The following is a 14,948-nucleotide window of genomic DNA, read 5'->3' as shown; positions in this document are numbered from 1 at the left end:
ACACGGGGCGCTGTGGAGCCCCGGCCACACGGGGCGCTGTGGAGCCCCGTGATTCTCACTCCGGGCTGCGGGGGCTTCTAAAGAGGGGCTGGAGGGAGCAAGGAATCAAAAGGGTTGGGGGTCTGCCATTTCAGAATTCTCTGGCTTCCGGCTAAGTCCACAAGAACTACAGTGGATGAGGGGTGGGTGTGCATTTGGATGCCATGTTTTCTTCGGGGATCTCAGACCTGTGGCTGTCCCCGATTTGGGGCTGGGGCCAGGCCTCTGCTGTGGGCCTGCTGTTTACCCTCCTTGCCCGGAGTTCCCCCCGGGCCCGTCACCTGGCTCCGAGCATGGAGCAGGTTGCTAACTTCTGCTGACACTGGCAGGGGCAGCCGCTCCCAGCCTGATACCTCATGGCAGCCACACTTGCACAAATCCTTAATTGTTTAGTTTAAAGAATTGTGTTTTGACCGCGAGGGGATTTTGGCTGGAGCTCAAGAAGTGATAATGATATTTCGCTGCCAAGACGTCTCCTTGGCTCTGTGTGTGTTAATGTGCACTTTCAAGACGCTCCAATTAACTGCATCAGCTCTCGGGGAGAGAAAGGGAGAGGCAGAGGAAGCAGGCAGGAGAGAGAAGGGAAGGAGAACACCGGCCCCAGAAGGCAGACAGCGGCCCCCTCCATCTTTTTATTAGCAAACAAATGGGGGGGGGGGGAATGACAAAGTCCTTAAAGACAAACACCTAGTGAAGTGGAGGGGGGACACTGGCTGAGCCTGGGGGAGGCCCCGAGGCCAGGTGTCCCAGCCCACCCAGCCGCTCCCTGGCCCAGCGCTCTCAGGGGGCCCGGCCGCTTCATCTGCCCCCCCCCCCCCCAGGGTGGTCTCCTCTTCATTCTATCCGGTTCCTTCCTCCACGCAGGCCTCTGTCTCCAAGTGTTTGGTTTCTCCATTGCTCAGAGGAAAGAAGACAGAGCTGATGCAGACCCCCCACTCCGACACTGACCCTTATCTCGGCCTGTCGGTCCGGCCGCACCGTCTAAGCGCTTGTGTACTTAGACGGCAGAGATTGTACATTTGCCGTTTTTCTGCTTAGAACGCCCTTCGCCAAGATACCTGCTCGGCCAGCTTCCCTCCCTCCCGGAGGTTCCGACGCAAATGTCACCTTCTCAGTGAGAGGCCGTTATTAAAACTTGCAGTACATGTCCCATCTCTATCCCCCTTCCCAGCTTTGCCTCTATAGCATCGGCCACCGTCTCCCACACAACTGATCCGCTCCTGCGTCTTCCTCTCTGCCTCCAGCACTGGCGCGTAACCTCGGAGCGGTCGGGGTTTTGGATTTCGCTCACTGCTGTGTATTTCCAGGAAGTAGAACGGTGCGCAGCGCATGGGAGGTGCCCGGATTTGTTGATGGATACCGGCATGAATGAACTCACCACCATGTCTTGTACCGAGGCGTTTTCCCCACCCTGAATCCTAACGCCAGCTCTCTGCCCACCCCTCGCTTCAGGCCTGCCCCTACACTAACTGCACTCGGAACAACCTGCATTTCTTTCCCTTCCATTCACCCGCCCTTCGCCTCTGCTCTTACCCTTGCCCCCGCCAGTCGGATCTTGACCCCTTCCCCCCATCCAGCCGTTAACTAAATGTCCTCTGCCCTTCCTGGGGGCCTCCAGTTCCCCTGTGCTTTGAGGTCCCTCAACTCCCTGGGCCTTGAAGCAGCACCTCTCGCTGAAAATCCCAACAGGGGCCACACTGCCTGAAACCCGGAAGAGGGATGGGGATCCCCGCCATCCTCAAGACCACCCTCTCAGGCATCCTGAGTGGTTAGAAGGGCTGGGGAGGGCCTTTGTCTCAGAGCACTGTCTCATGTTGGGAGTGGCTGTGGGAGGGTCCTCCCCTGGTTACTGGACTTTCCCCTAGGGGTGAGAGGAGGGGGCAGGACTGCCCGGCTCCCCAGCCCTGTCTGCCCCCAACTCAAGCCAGAAAATGACTTTTCCACAGGCTGGGCTGTGAACTCCCAACAGCCTCCCCGGGGCTCACGCTCAGCAGCAGCTAGAATCACAAACGCACTCCAAAGCCACAGTGCATGTGAAAGCAAAGGTTTCCTCTACAGCAACATCTGCCCCACAGAGACCCCAAAGAGGAGGAAAGGGGGCAGCTGGCCAGAGATGGGGCACAGAGGCTGCCCAGTGGAGGGGGAATGGGTGAGGCCTGAGGCCCCAGTGTTACTGGTCAGAATCTTCCTTCTCCCCCCTCCTCCCCTCCCTCCCGCCTCTCCTCCCCCTGCTCCTCCTCCCCCTGCCTTCCCCCCTTTTCCAGTACCCTTCAGGCCTCCGAGGGAGGGTCGGCTCAGCCGGCTCAAGTTACAAGAAGCTGAAGACAGGAAGATTTAGTGAGGGAGCTGGGACCAGCACAGTGTGCTGTTTGTCCGCCTTTGAAACCAGAGGCTGAGCAGCGGGGGTGGGGAGCGGGGCGGGAGGCCGTGGACACTCGGGTGAATTATCGCTCCATTCGGGTTCTGACTTCCAAGGCTCTGGCCGCCCTCCCCGGGCCCCTGCTCCTGTTTCTCCAGGTGCTGGGGTGTTTTCCTACGTGTTAATTTGCTCCAGTTGACGCGTCCATTCTTGGCCCTGGCCCCCCCAAGGGGAGACCAGCCCGCCCTGGGGTAGGTCAGGGGGGCCTTCGGGGCGGAGAGACCTGGGAGGTTCGGCCCAGATCTTGTCCTGGGCTGGGAGCGACAAGAGATAAGGTGGGCGTTAGCTCGTAGACATTACATTGTCCTTTCCGGACCAGACACCCACACCCCACAGCCCCAGACAGGTCCCTAGGAGCCTGCACACTCACAGCGACCCCTACTGGCACCTCAGCCTTTCCCAGCCACCTCCTCCAGGAAGCTCACTAGGGCTTCCCCTCCCCCGGAAAAGGGCCCTGTAGAGAACGTGAGGTGCTTTTGGCTTCCTCGGCATCTTGTCGCTTCGTCTTTGCTGAGACATCATGAAGCGAGTCTGGCTCTTACATTTATGATTTTTAGACAGGGAAACCGAGACTTTGAGAGGCTAAGCAAACTGCCCAAGGCCTGGCGGCTACTGAGAAGCAAGGTCAGGATTCGAGCTGAATGTTTCTGAGTCCAGTGTCCATGACCTTTTCCCTCAGGCATATGGGAGGAAGGTGTATGTAAAAGGACAGGGAGGGGAGTGCACAGCCACTTTTTGGGGTGAGATGATAGACCCACCCTCAGGGCAGAGGAGGAGGGGGTCTTGAGGCCAGAAGAACTCTCAAGGATGCCAGGGAGCAGCCTGACCTCACCCCTAGGTTCTGGTGCTCCTCTCCCAGGCCGGCTGGGACCAGGGTCTGAAGTTGGAGGAAGGATCTATCACCAGCCTCATCTTGACCCCTCAAGGTGCCACACCTCCCACCGTCCCTCCCCTAGAGGCCTGAGGCCCAAGGAAGGGGACCAGTTCCCATCAGGCCTGGGAGCCTGGGGCTGCGGATTATGGAGGGGCTTTTTCCGTTGCCAAAAGCTGGCAGCACAAAGGGTCTCCTGGTGACAGGACCCCTTTCTACTTCCCTTCCCAGGCTGGGCCACACCCCGGTGGGGGGTGGGGGGGGGACTTCTGACAGTTGTCCCTCTCGGCCCTGCTCTCATCAGCCAGAGCCCCTCCTCATCTCTCAGACAGAGGAGCCTTGGCTCGCCCACCGCAGGTTCTCACTCGGATATTTGCTGCACCTTCCTGCTTCCCTCTGTCCTGGGTGCAGAGCCCTCTGCCTTCACTACCTCCCCTGAAGAGGGATAAGAAGCACTTCTGTTCAACCCTCCCCCCTCTTCCCTCCAAAGCGCCCATGACTGGACTCCAGTGGGCTCTTTCCTTCACAGGTGGGCTGTGTGGGGGGGGGGGGGGGGGGGGGGGGCGGGAGGCGGGGGGGGGGCTGCAGGCAGGTGGGCAAGAACTGGAGAATGGTCACCTCCCTCCCCAGCCCAAGGGGAGATGTCAGACCTCTGGAGCAGAGCTGGGTGATAGGCAAGGCAAGAAGACAGAGGCATTCAGAATCCGGGGTGCTTCAACCTCCCAACCAGCCTCTCTGTCCATCATTTCTCTTACCTCTCCTTCCTTTCCCCCATCCCCTAGAAGCCACAGCTCCATCCCTACCCAAGACGAAACCCCGTGCTCTCTTGCATCACCACTTTGACCTTCCCCTGCCACAGTCCCTAACTTTGGGGGGTCCTGTCTCCTCACTGCAAGAACCCCAGGGCTGAAGGGCAAGTTGGGGTATCAGGGTGGGGGGAGCATACTACAAGGAGGGGTTGCTTAAAACCTTCTCATCATTCCACCTGCTAGCCTGGTACAGTGGAGGTCACTCAGACTGCCCTGGGTCTGAATCCAGCTTCACGGCTCACCAGTGTGGTCTTGGGCAAATTGTCTCATGTTTTGGGGTCATGTCTTTTCATTTGGAAAAGAATCTAATCTTTTTCTAGTCTACCCTCTGGAGCTGGTTGTGAGGACTAGCTGTGCCTGGCACATAGTGAGGACTTAATAGGTGACACTTTATCCCAGGCTTGTTGGTGAGTGGGTGCCTGTGTGTGTGTGTGCATGCGGGGGCGGGGGGGGGGTGAGGGTGCCCCTGGGGAGAGCAGAAAGGACAGAGGAGGCAGGGTTGGCTCCTTGGGAGCCAGCCTAGAGCAAGCTCAAAGAGCCCCTGATACTGAGGCCCTCGGAAAACTCTGGGAATATCTGGGGCTGGATCAAGATGGCAACTAAGTGGCCAAGAGCAGCTTTGCTGAGTCCCAGTGGTTGCCTTGGCCGTGAGTTAGGCATAGTGGAGGACAGAGAAGGATTCATTTATTGATCTAATACAGAATTTCTGAATACCTTGTATGCGCCAAGGCCTACGCTGGATGGATTGGGCTGAGGCGACAGCCACGTATTTCCTGTCCTCGCGGAGCTTGCATTTTAGTGAAGTGACACAGACAGGAAGAAAGTGAACACATAAAACAATTGCAGAAGACTTACAAGAAAATTAAGGAAAGATGTTAGCTTGTTTACAGGACTGAAAAGGAAAGGAAAGGAAGAAAGGAAAAGAAAGAAAGAAAGAAAGAAAGAAAGAAAGGAAGAAAGAAAGAAAGAAAGAAGAAAAGACAAGAAAGCAGGGAGGGGCGAGTGGTAGAGATGCAGGGGGAGAAGGGGAGAGGCCCCACTGTCTATGGGGGATACTGTTGGCCACAGGGAGGAGGTGAGATTCTCCTGTGCGTGAGGTTGGGAATCATTGGAAAGAGAAGAGTGACCCCATCTGCTTAGTGCTCCCAGACCATCCCTGAGGCTGTGAGGGGAAGGGGTGAGCAGGGGCAAGGCGTGGTGGGGGCTGAGCAGGGGTCAGGCTGGAGCGGAGACCAGCTTGGGGGGGCAGCAGTGGAAGTAGGGAGAAGGGATGGGTGTACCACGCAGGACTGGCTGATGGGTTGCAGAGGAGGGTGAGGGTGAGGAGAAGGGGGAAGGGCTTGAGCGTTTTGGCCGATGTGAACCCCCCAGTTCCTGAGCAGAAGGGGGTGTGGGGAGGAGCACCAGAACTCTGGGTCCTGTAGCATCTGAGGTGTCTGTGAGGATGGGAGGTGAATGGTTGGTGAATCAGGAGGGAAAAGTCAGGGCTGGGGACATTTTAGGGCCTTAAGCAGCAGAGTAGTGGATGAGACCGTCCTGGTAGTGGATGAGACCGTCCGGGAAAAGTGCGTCCACAGAGGGCAACCAGCCTGGGCAAGGAGAGAGCCCATCAGTTAGGGTTAGAGAGGGGCCAGCAATGGCTGGTGAGAGGGGCCCAGCCCGTGAGGAAGAAGGGTGAGGTGGGGGTGGGGGGGGGCGGGACGCAGGGAGATTCAGGAAAAGAGGAGTTTCCCACGATGAGGGGGCCTCCATCGTGCCATGCCCTGAAGAGTGGAGGAAGTTAAGCACAGAAAAATGGCAGCCGGTCTTGGCCACATGGGGTGGTTTCAGCTGAGTGTGTCAGTGAGAACTGGGTGCTGTGGCCACATGTGTGGCAAGGGAAGGAAAGGCCACTCTAGCTGCAGCTGTTGGGGTGGCCTCATGCGGGGAGGTCTCTGAGGGAAGAAAGGAAGGGGTGAGAGGTTGAGTGCCTTCTTTTTCCTTAAACTTTGCTACATGCACCCCCCTGCCCCTGCTTCCTCAGTGTCTCCAAATCCTGCAACATTGACCATTCCACCTGTGGTGGAAGCTGCTAGTATCCATTTCCATTCTCTTCCTTAGTAATAGAATCATCAGTTCTTTTATTGCATATGTTCCCACTCAGAATAAGAATTCTATTTCCCAGCCTCCTCTGCAGCTCAGCATAGCCACAGAGCCACGAGACAGGGTTCCAGCCCATAATATGTCAATGAGAGTGTGTGGGGCCTCCAAGAAGTCTTCTTAAATGGAAACAGAATCGTTCTTTTGAGTTTTCCCTTTTTGCTGCTCACTGGGATGAAGGTGGGATGGCTGGAGCTTAAGCAGCTTTTTTTGGGTCATGAGGCAGAGGCTATATACTAAGGAAGAAAGAGGAATAGAATGGAAGGAGACTTTGTGAACCTACCCACCTGACTCTGAACTTCCTATGTGTGGGACTTCTGTCTGTGTGAGAGAAATAAACTATTATCTGTTTCAAGCAACTGTTATTTTGGACTTCCTGACGCTTGCAAAAACCTAATCCTAACTGCTACACTAGCCGAGCAGGGATTACCTGGAAGTAAGAAGACAGATGATCACAGTACCCTCTCACTTGAGCTTTGAGAAATGCATGGCCTTGACAGTAAAGAGCAGGGTTGAGAACTCCAACCTCAACTCCTCAGACACTGGTTCTCTGGAAGGCTTAGGAGGGGCTTAGGAGACTGCTCTGGAGGTTGGCGACCAAAGGGTTTGCTCAGCCAGGACTCTGAGGAGGGCACCTAATATGCTGGTTATCCTGTTTGTCCCTGGCCCCCAGCCTATCTGCTCTCTATCCTTCTCTGCTAGGCTCTGCTCTGTGTCAGGGAGGCAGAGCCCTGTGGCTTCCTGTTGAGTCCAGACAATGGGAGTAGCCAGCAGGGGGTTGGAGGTGGGAGCCCCTTGTCTCTGTTGTGCCCGAAGCTCTCCAAAAGTGCAGCTCCTGTAGGGCAGCACCCCCCCCCCACCGTTCCAGCCTTCATGGGACGTACATACACAGCACTTTTGCACCCCTGACCCCTCAAGCCTAGGGTGGTAATGATACCCCATGTTGCTCATCTGTGGCGCCTCAACATTTCCAGTTCCTTCCCTTAACTCTGGAAAGATTCCTTTCTTTAAATCTTTTTGTTTGAGCCAAATGGAGGTGAATCTGCTTTCCTGCTGGGGACCCTGCCTGATAGACACAGCATCTTCTGCTGGGGCCATAAGGAAACGTCTGGGTCGAGTCAGGCCCCGGGAACAAGAGAGGGACAGCCAGATGGGCAGAAACAGACAGGACAAAATAGGGGCAGAAAGGCAGAAACAGAGAGAGATTTTAAGGGCGAACGCGGTGGTGGGTAGAGATGGAGGGGACAGAAGCAGAGCCAGGCGTGGAGGGAGGGACAGACAGACAGGTGAGGCTATCAGAGGCAAGGAAGCACTGAAAGACGCCAATCAGCAAAGGATGCGACAGAGGCTCATGCAGACCTTGGAAATGGGGCAGAGAAAGGGAGAAAGAAGAAGAAAAGCCAGAAGTGACAGGAGGGACTCTGGGGGCAGCAACACAGAAAGGAGACAACGCTCAGCACATTTATTAAATTAAAAGATCTCAGCCCTAAAGCAAAGCTCCCCCTGCCTCTAACCCTTGGCTCTGGACCCTTCTTGTCTCCTCTCCTGGCAGTGGCCAGTACGTGTAGTTAGGTCTTCTGTGACCATCTGCTGAGACTGGAGCCTTGTTCAGTGGCCGAGGGCGAACTGCAGGGCCCCGCCCCAGGCCCCCCCCCCCCCAATCTAATGCAGGGAGACAGGGGATGAAAATGTCAAATGCCCAGTGGGAAGCTGTTAGCAGCCTTGGGCATGAATGGGAAGGGGGGTGGGGTTCCCTAAGTCAGTGAGTGCTGACGCTTTAGGAAGGGCTGTCCCACAGGACGGGCCTTCCGTGGGGGGAACGCAGCAGGGAAAACGCTCACAGGGGATCCAACACCCCACATCTCTCTTCTACCCTCTGACCTTCTGATGGCGCCTCCATCGGCTAAACCCAAAGGGAAGCCAGAGGACATAGAGCTGAGTGATGCCGTCCAGAGGGTCAGCTTCTAGGGACAGGGGAAGGGGGGAAGGTTGGAGGGTGGACGCAGAGGGCAAATGGAAAACCCTGAGCACACAGATCTCCTCCTCTCCCTACGGTGGGTTCAGAAGGGGCCAGCTCTGCCCGTGAGAAAATGCATGGTCGGGGACGTGCTGCGATTCACTTAGCCTCAGTTTCCTCACCTGTAAATTCAGGGTGAGGATAACGGCCACTTCCTGGGACTGTATGAAGGGTAACCCGAAAGTGCACCTGTGAAAACTGGCTGGCACCGTGTTGGCCTGCTGTATGTAGCACTTGGGCACAGCTGGTGGGAGGAGCTTTCCTCCTGGCCCTGGGCTGAGCACCCCCAGATGGGGCATGCTGCAGCGGTGTCTCATGGGGTACCCCATCCTCAGGCTGGCAGTGAACGGAAGCCCTGGACCCCCACAGAGCAGGGCTCCACTCTAAAAGGGATAGAAACGCCCAGCAGGAGTAAGGCGTGCCATGTAAGAGTAATCAAGAGCAGCTTCTAGAGGAGGTGATCGCGACTGAATTTCGCCTCGTTGCTTTAAAATTTTACTCCAGGCATTTCAAACATACACTAAAGTAGACAGAACAGCGTGAAGAGCCCCTATGAATCACATCATCCAGCCTCAACAAGGAGCAATTCATGGCCCATCTTGCCCCATCTCTTCCCACGTGACTTTGAAGCAAATGGCAGACATATCTCAGCCATAAATATTTCCTATGCATCTAGAAAAGGGGGCTCTTTAAAAAATATCTTCAATACGATGATCACAGAAAACATTAAAAGTTAAGTCTTTAACCCCGGCATCAACAAATACACCTAGCACCCAGATTTGGGTTCCCAATACCACCCTCCAGGAAAAGGGAGCAGGGCTTCTTAGAGAAATGGCTGATTCTAGGACTGGGGCAAGACATACACCTGCTGAACTTGGAGTGTCTTAGAGTGCCAGGAAGCATGGGCGTGCTGAAGCAAAACAAAAGCGAAAACAAAAATCCCCCATCGGTGGAGATATGTCAAAGAGACACAGAGGCCAACTGAAATGGCTCCCAGTGGCCAAAGTTGAAACAATTTAAGCAACACAGTATAGGAGTATTGGATTATTACCCAAGGTAGAAAATAAAGATCCCCAAGTCCATGCTGATATAAACTGAATAAATAAATAGCGGAAAGGGGAGAAATCTCACATGTAGAATTCCGAATAATTTATAGCTACTCTACCCGCGAGGGAGGGAACGGCATAACCTCCCCACTGCTTATGGGTGGGTTGTCCATAGTGCCTTCCTTCCAAAGAGCACGTATGGAAGGTTGGGAAAGAGTAACTTTACAGTGGGACACTTCACAAACACCACCTCTGTCTTTTGGTCAAGGTCAACGCCAACAGTCATAAGCATAGTAGTACTTGACCTCTGCGATCTTCTTCTCCAAAACCCACGCCTAGTCTAATCTTGACAAACGACAACAAATTCCAATGGAGGGACATTCTGCGAAGTATCTGACCAGTACTCCTGGAAACTGTCAAGGTCGTGGAAAACCTGGAAAGTCTATGAAACTGTCATGGTCAAGAGAAACCTAAGGACGCATGACAACTAAATGCAATGTGGTATCCAGGATGGGATCCTGGCACAGCAGAAAGGATATTAAGTAAACACCAAGGAAATTTGAATAAACCATGGCCTGGAGTTAATAATAATGTATCAGTATAGGTTTATGTGGGCGCTCAGGTGGCTCATTCGGTTACGCTTCCCACTCTTGGTCTCGGCTCAGGTCATGATCTCATGGTTGTGAGTTCAATCTCCGAATCAGGTTCCACACTCACAGTGAGGAACCTGTTTGGGATTCTCTCTTCTCTCTCTGCCCCTCTCCCACTGGCGCTGTCTCTGTCTCTCTCAAAATAAATAAACAACCTTTTAAAAGTAATAACTTATAGGGGCGCCTGGGAGGCTCAGTCGGTTAAGCGCCCGATTTCAGCTCAGGTCATGATCTCACAGTCCGTGAGTTTGAGCCCCGCATCGGGCTCTGTGCTGACAGCTCGGCGCCTGGAGCCTGCTTCAGATTCTGTGTCTCCCTCTCTCTCTGCCCCTCCCCTGCTCATGCTCTGTCGGTCTCTGTCTCAAAAATAAATAAAAACATTAAAAATTTTTTTAATAATAATTTATCAATATTTGCTTATTATTTATAACAAATTCACCGTGCAAATGTACAATGTGAACAACAATAGTGCAAACTGGGGGGTGGGAGGCAGGGTGTATGAGACCTCTACTATTTTCTCAGTTTGGCTGTAAATCTAAAGCTGTTCTAAAAATTATATTGTTAGAAAACATCCAGTGGTCAAAGTTTCACTTGTGTCCAATAGATCTCCCCGTCAGCTTATTTGAATCAGGATTCCAATTAGGTCCACATACTGCAATTGGTTATGAACTGGGTTTTGAAGGAGGTCCTGGTAATGCTAAGGGAGAAGAGACCTAATTGCTTCATCTGTGTCTTGGGCAGGAGAATTGGGGGTGTGTGTATGGGGGGCGGTCCAATTTGCATGTCGTGGCCTTAGCAACATATGGGGGGGATGAGGTTTCAGGGTGGGGATATTGAGGGCAGTTGGCCCCAAGTCTTCAAAGGCAACCTGGCAGATTAAAGCGGGCCCCAAATGCGAGAGATCAAGGTTTCGCAGGGTCCTGCTCTCCTGTCCATGGTACTGTCATTGATCTACCTCCAGATATCACTGTGGGCCTCAGACTCGGACCTGAGATCCGATCTCCACTCTGCCGCCTCGGCAAGGAACCAGCTCTCGGACCTCAGTCTCCTCATCTACAAAAGCTGACATATTTTCAACGTTTGGGGGCTAGTGCAAAGATGAAATGAAATAAGGCACCTGAAAGGGCTTGCAGCTGTGCCCCTCCCCTCTCTCTTTTGGGGCAGAAAAAAGAGGCAGACTGTTGCTAATCTGGCAAAAATATTTATTTTGAAGGCGGCGGGGGGGGGGGGGGGGGGCCCCGGGGCGAGGAGCTGTCACGTGTACCTAGGGAGGGGGCCTCCGTTAAAGAAGGTGCGTGTTGACAGGAGAGTTCTTGGTGGGCCTTCTGGTACAAATCAGAGACCGAATTGGTAAGGGGCCAGCTGTCCAGCTGTCACAGGGCCTGGGAGGTGCCAGATTCCTCAGGGAAGGCCTGGGGTCTGGACCCCGGAGGAAACCCCAGCCCTATCTTGAGGGTTTTCGAGTGGGAAGCTGACTGAGTCTCCACTGGGGGCTCTTCCCCCCAAATGGTGGGTCCTCCTTGGAGGAGGAAGAGGGGAGGCTTTGAGGGGCAGAGCGGGAGACTGGGGTGGGCCGGGAATGGGGCATCACCTTTGTCCTCGGGATGTACCCAGAGATGCGGGGCCCAGAGAAGGCACAGGGAGGAATATACATCTTCTCACCACAGGGCCTGCTCCCTGGAGAACGGAGGCCAGGCATTAGCCCCCACCCCAACTGTTTCCCCGGGCACTTGGAGGAGAGTCTTCATTCTGAGCAAAGGAGGAGGCGGAGTCAGGTGAGGATGAGAAGGGAGACGGCAGGAGGCGGGAATGGTAGAGATGGGCACTAGGAGGCAGAGGCTGAGGACTCCTGAGAGGGCCAGAGGCAGAGAGATCAGGCAGAGAGGAGACCAGGACCCTTGCGCGGGAGTCAGAGACAGAGAGACACAGCAAACAGGCAGAAGGCAAGGAGGGTGTCCTTCTACATACACCCCGTTTTCTCCTCCTCCTCTGTACCACCAATGTCCCCTGCTGGCGGGGTCTCAGACACAGTTTGGAGATGGAGTTCACCCATCTTTCTTAAAAAAAAAAAAAAAAAAGTGAGAGAGGAGGGGAGGGGCCTTCCAGGATTAGGAAAAGATCATGGGGGTGGGAGGAAGCATTAGAATCCCATCCCTTCTTCCCCCATACCTCCCAGCTAACACCCTCATCCCAGATTCCTGCTTTAGGCTTGCCGATTCCAGGCTGTTTGAATGCTATTCCCATCACCCAGAATACTTTGCCAGACCCCTCTCAGCCCGATAAAAATTCTACCAAAAGCCCACTCAAAGGTGAAGACCTTGAAGCATTCCTCACTTAGGCCCCCTCAGTCCCTTGCTCCTGTCTCATGGTTGACTGTAGACTTGGTGTCTGTTGTGTAAGTTGCACCATAGAGCATTTTTTCTTTTTATGTATATCTTTCTTCCTAACTGGCATTTCCTAACGGATTAGGACTTTTAGTCGCCCTTTTGTTTTAAGTTTGTTTATTTATTGAGAGAGAGATAGAGAGAGAGCATGCTCACAAGCAGGGGAGAGCTAGAGAGAGAGGGAGAGAGAGAATCCCAGCGCAGAGACTGACGTGGGGCTCGAACTCACATGAACTGTGAGATCATGACCTGAGCCGAAATCAAGAGTCCGATGCTTAACCGACTGCATCCTCCAGGTGCCCCGGGACTTGTAGTCGTCTTTGATCTCGCCTGTCCCTGTGAAGGATCTCTCAAAATCACTTGCCAAGTGGACAACAAGTCAGGGTACCCACCCCACTCTGTGGTCCCCCCTCTGGGGTGGGAGGAATATCCTGTAAGGGAAGACTATCCTGTTTCGGTCCTTCAAAGTCCCAAAACAAATGAGCCCTAAGGTGCCAGCCATGCCTCCTAACCTCAGGGGACATCATACTCATGGGGCAGACACCCCAAGAAGCCATTGTGGCTTTACCAAGCCTGGCCGGAGCAGGCTCTTTGGAAGTCCACCGCACCCCGATCTCCCCCGGATCCTGTGCCACAGGTGGTTTCACAGATAGAGCCCTGGCTCATTTGGGCAGCTCGTTCTTTCCCTGAGGGATGAGATAGTAACCCCACTTTTTAATTCTTGTGATGGACTCTGGGAAGGAGGGTGTTAAGTCCTGGAGCTAGGAAGAAGGATCCTTCATACACCTTTGGGTCCCCACACCCGTGTCCAGGCCTCAAAATGCTGGGTGGAGGGGGCCCCTCATCTGAGTATGACGTACTCAAGGCCTCACTTGAGCAGGAAGCAATCCTTGAAGGCAGGAAATCTAGAGGGCTGAGATGAGCTCCAAGGGGGAGATAAGACCTCTGGCGACCCCTGCCAGGCCCTTGGGACTCTGGGAGCTGGCTTTCCCTTATACCTCCCCATGTTAGAGTCTTCAGCTGCAGGTGCCCCCAGAATCCACAAGACACTGTTTTCCCTTTCCTTTCTCTACAAGGACAGGCCCCCCCCCCCCCCACCTCGCAACACTGCCCCCATGACGACGTATCCCTCCCTCCCCAACCAGGAAGCTGTCTTCCCACTTGGCTCTGCTGAGAGTCCGTTCTCCTTCTCCTATTGACATCAGCCACCTCGATAGTATTTCTCTTCAGAGATTGACAAGAAACTTACACACTAACCCTGAATTCCGTCTGATTACCGACAGGAACTGTATTCGTACAGCAACGTAGCCGGAATGGCGGGTTAGAATTGATTTCTGAGCAAGTCAGCCAAAGGGGACCCAGGAATTCTTTTGGCACCACATCGGACAGGGGACATCCAGCCTGTGCTGTGACATTTGTAGAGATGGGAGGCTCAGTGCCTCGCAAGCTTGCCCACTCTGCTGTAAGATAACCCGGAACCACTGGAAATGTCTTCCTTCTTTGGGACCGCAACTGGGACTCTTGGTTTGGGGGGTATCTGTGTGCATGTGTTTGCATGAGCACAGAGGAGGCGCTGCTAAGCACATAACCACTCTTCTTGGGAAAAAGGAGTTTTGTTGTTACTGTGGAAGGAACTCTAGAACTTGCTTTCCCTTAACCTGCCTGAGTTAGTGGTCTAAGTGCAGCAGCACAATTTATTTGCGCAGATATCCCTCAGCCTCTGGGGCTGAGGGGCCTAGGGCTCAAAGAAGTGGAGGTGATGGGGAAGACTGAGAATAAAAGGGAGAAGGAATGTCCAGGGGAAGGAGGTAACAGGCACGAAGGTTTGAAGGGGCAACGGAGGGAGGCTGGGCTACCATGAAAACTTGGGGTTGGTGAAGGAAAGAAGGAAACCCAGAGGCCTTCCATTCACGGAAATCTCCCGAGAAAGGGCTTTCTTTACTGACAACCTTGGGCAAGTGACTTAATCTCCTGGAGCCTCAGTATCTTTACCTGGAAAGTGGGTATACTATTCCGGGATAAGCTGACCTGCAGAAACTCTCAAGCACTGAACTACTATTGGTTTTATTTCCACATATACTAACAAAGAAAGGAAGTGGCTATAACATGAATACCTACCTCCTGGGCTTGTTGTAGGGGTTAAATGAGACACATTGTGCAGTGGTCCCTGGCACATGCTAGGTGCTCAACGCAATATAGCAGCAATATATTACATACAAGACAATATTATATGACAAATAATACACTATTATTTACTCTTTTCTGAGCCCGAATTCTGCCAACTTCAGAATCTGGGCTCTCTTTCAGCATCTGTTGAAGAAATCCGTTCCTCCCACGTGTGTGGTTCTTGCTCCCCGCTGCAGACAGCAGCCATCACTGGGTGGAGCAGGGCAGAGGCTCCCCTGTCCATTACTCAGGGTTTCCAAGACCTTGGCAGGGACTTCCCCCTCCTCCTCCTCCTCCCCCTCCTCCTCCTCCTCCCCCTCCCTCCTCCTCCACAGGCGGCTCCCAGCTCCTGAGGGGCAGGAAGTGTGTATGTTTGGAAAGGGAGGGAGTCTTCCCCCCCTCCCCCCC

The 14,948-nt window shown here is 53.9% G+C and overlaps 1 long non-coding RNA gene across 1 annotated transcript in view; it reads left to right on the top strand.

Moving 5' to 3' along the window:
- The window catches only part of LOC121029430 (uncharacterized), a 34,812-nt gene that overhangs the window by 9,078 nt on the left and 10,786 nt on the right, over positions 1-14,948 (top strand). The window contains exon 2 of the long non-coding RNA XR_005789725.1: positions 13,658-13,907. This is a non-coding gene — a long non-coding RNA (uncharacterized LOC121029430). The remainder of the gene's footprint in view (positions 1-13,657; positions 13,908-14,948) is intronic.

This window comes from Herpailurus yagouaroundi, unplaced genomic scaffold (genome assembly GCF_014898765.1).
Source record: "Herpailurus yagouaroundi ecotype Mexico unplaced genomic scaffold, PumYag 139, whole genome shotgun sequence".
Classification (NCBI taxonomy): Eukaryota; Metazoa; Chordata; class Mammalia; order Carnivora; family Felidae; genus Herpailurus; species Herpailurus yagouaroundi.
The sequence above is the reverse complement of the archived record's forward strand: the minus strand, read 5'-3'. Positions and strand labels throughout refer to the sequence as shown.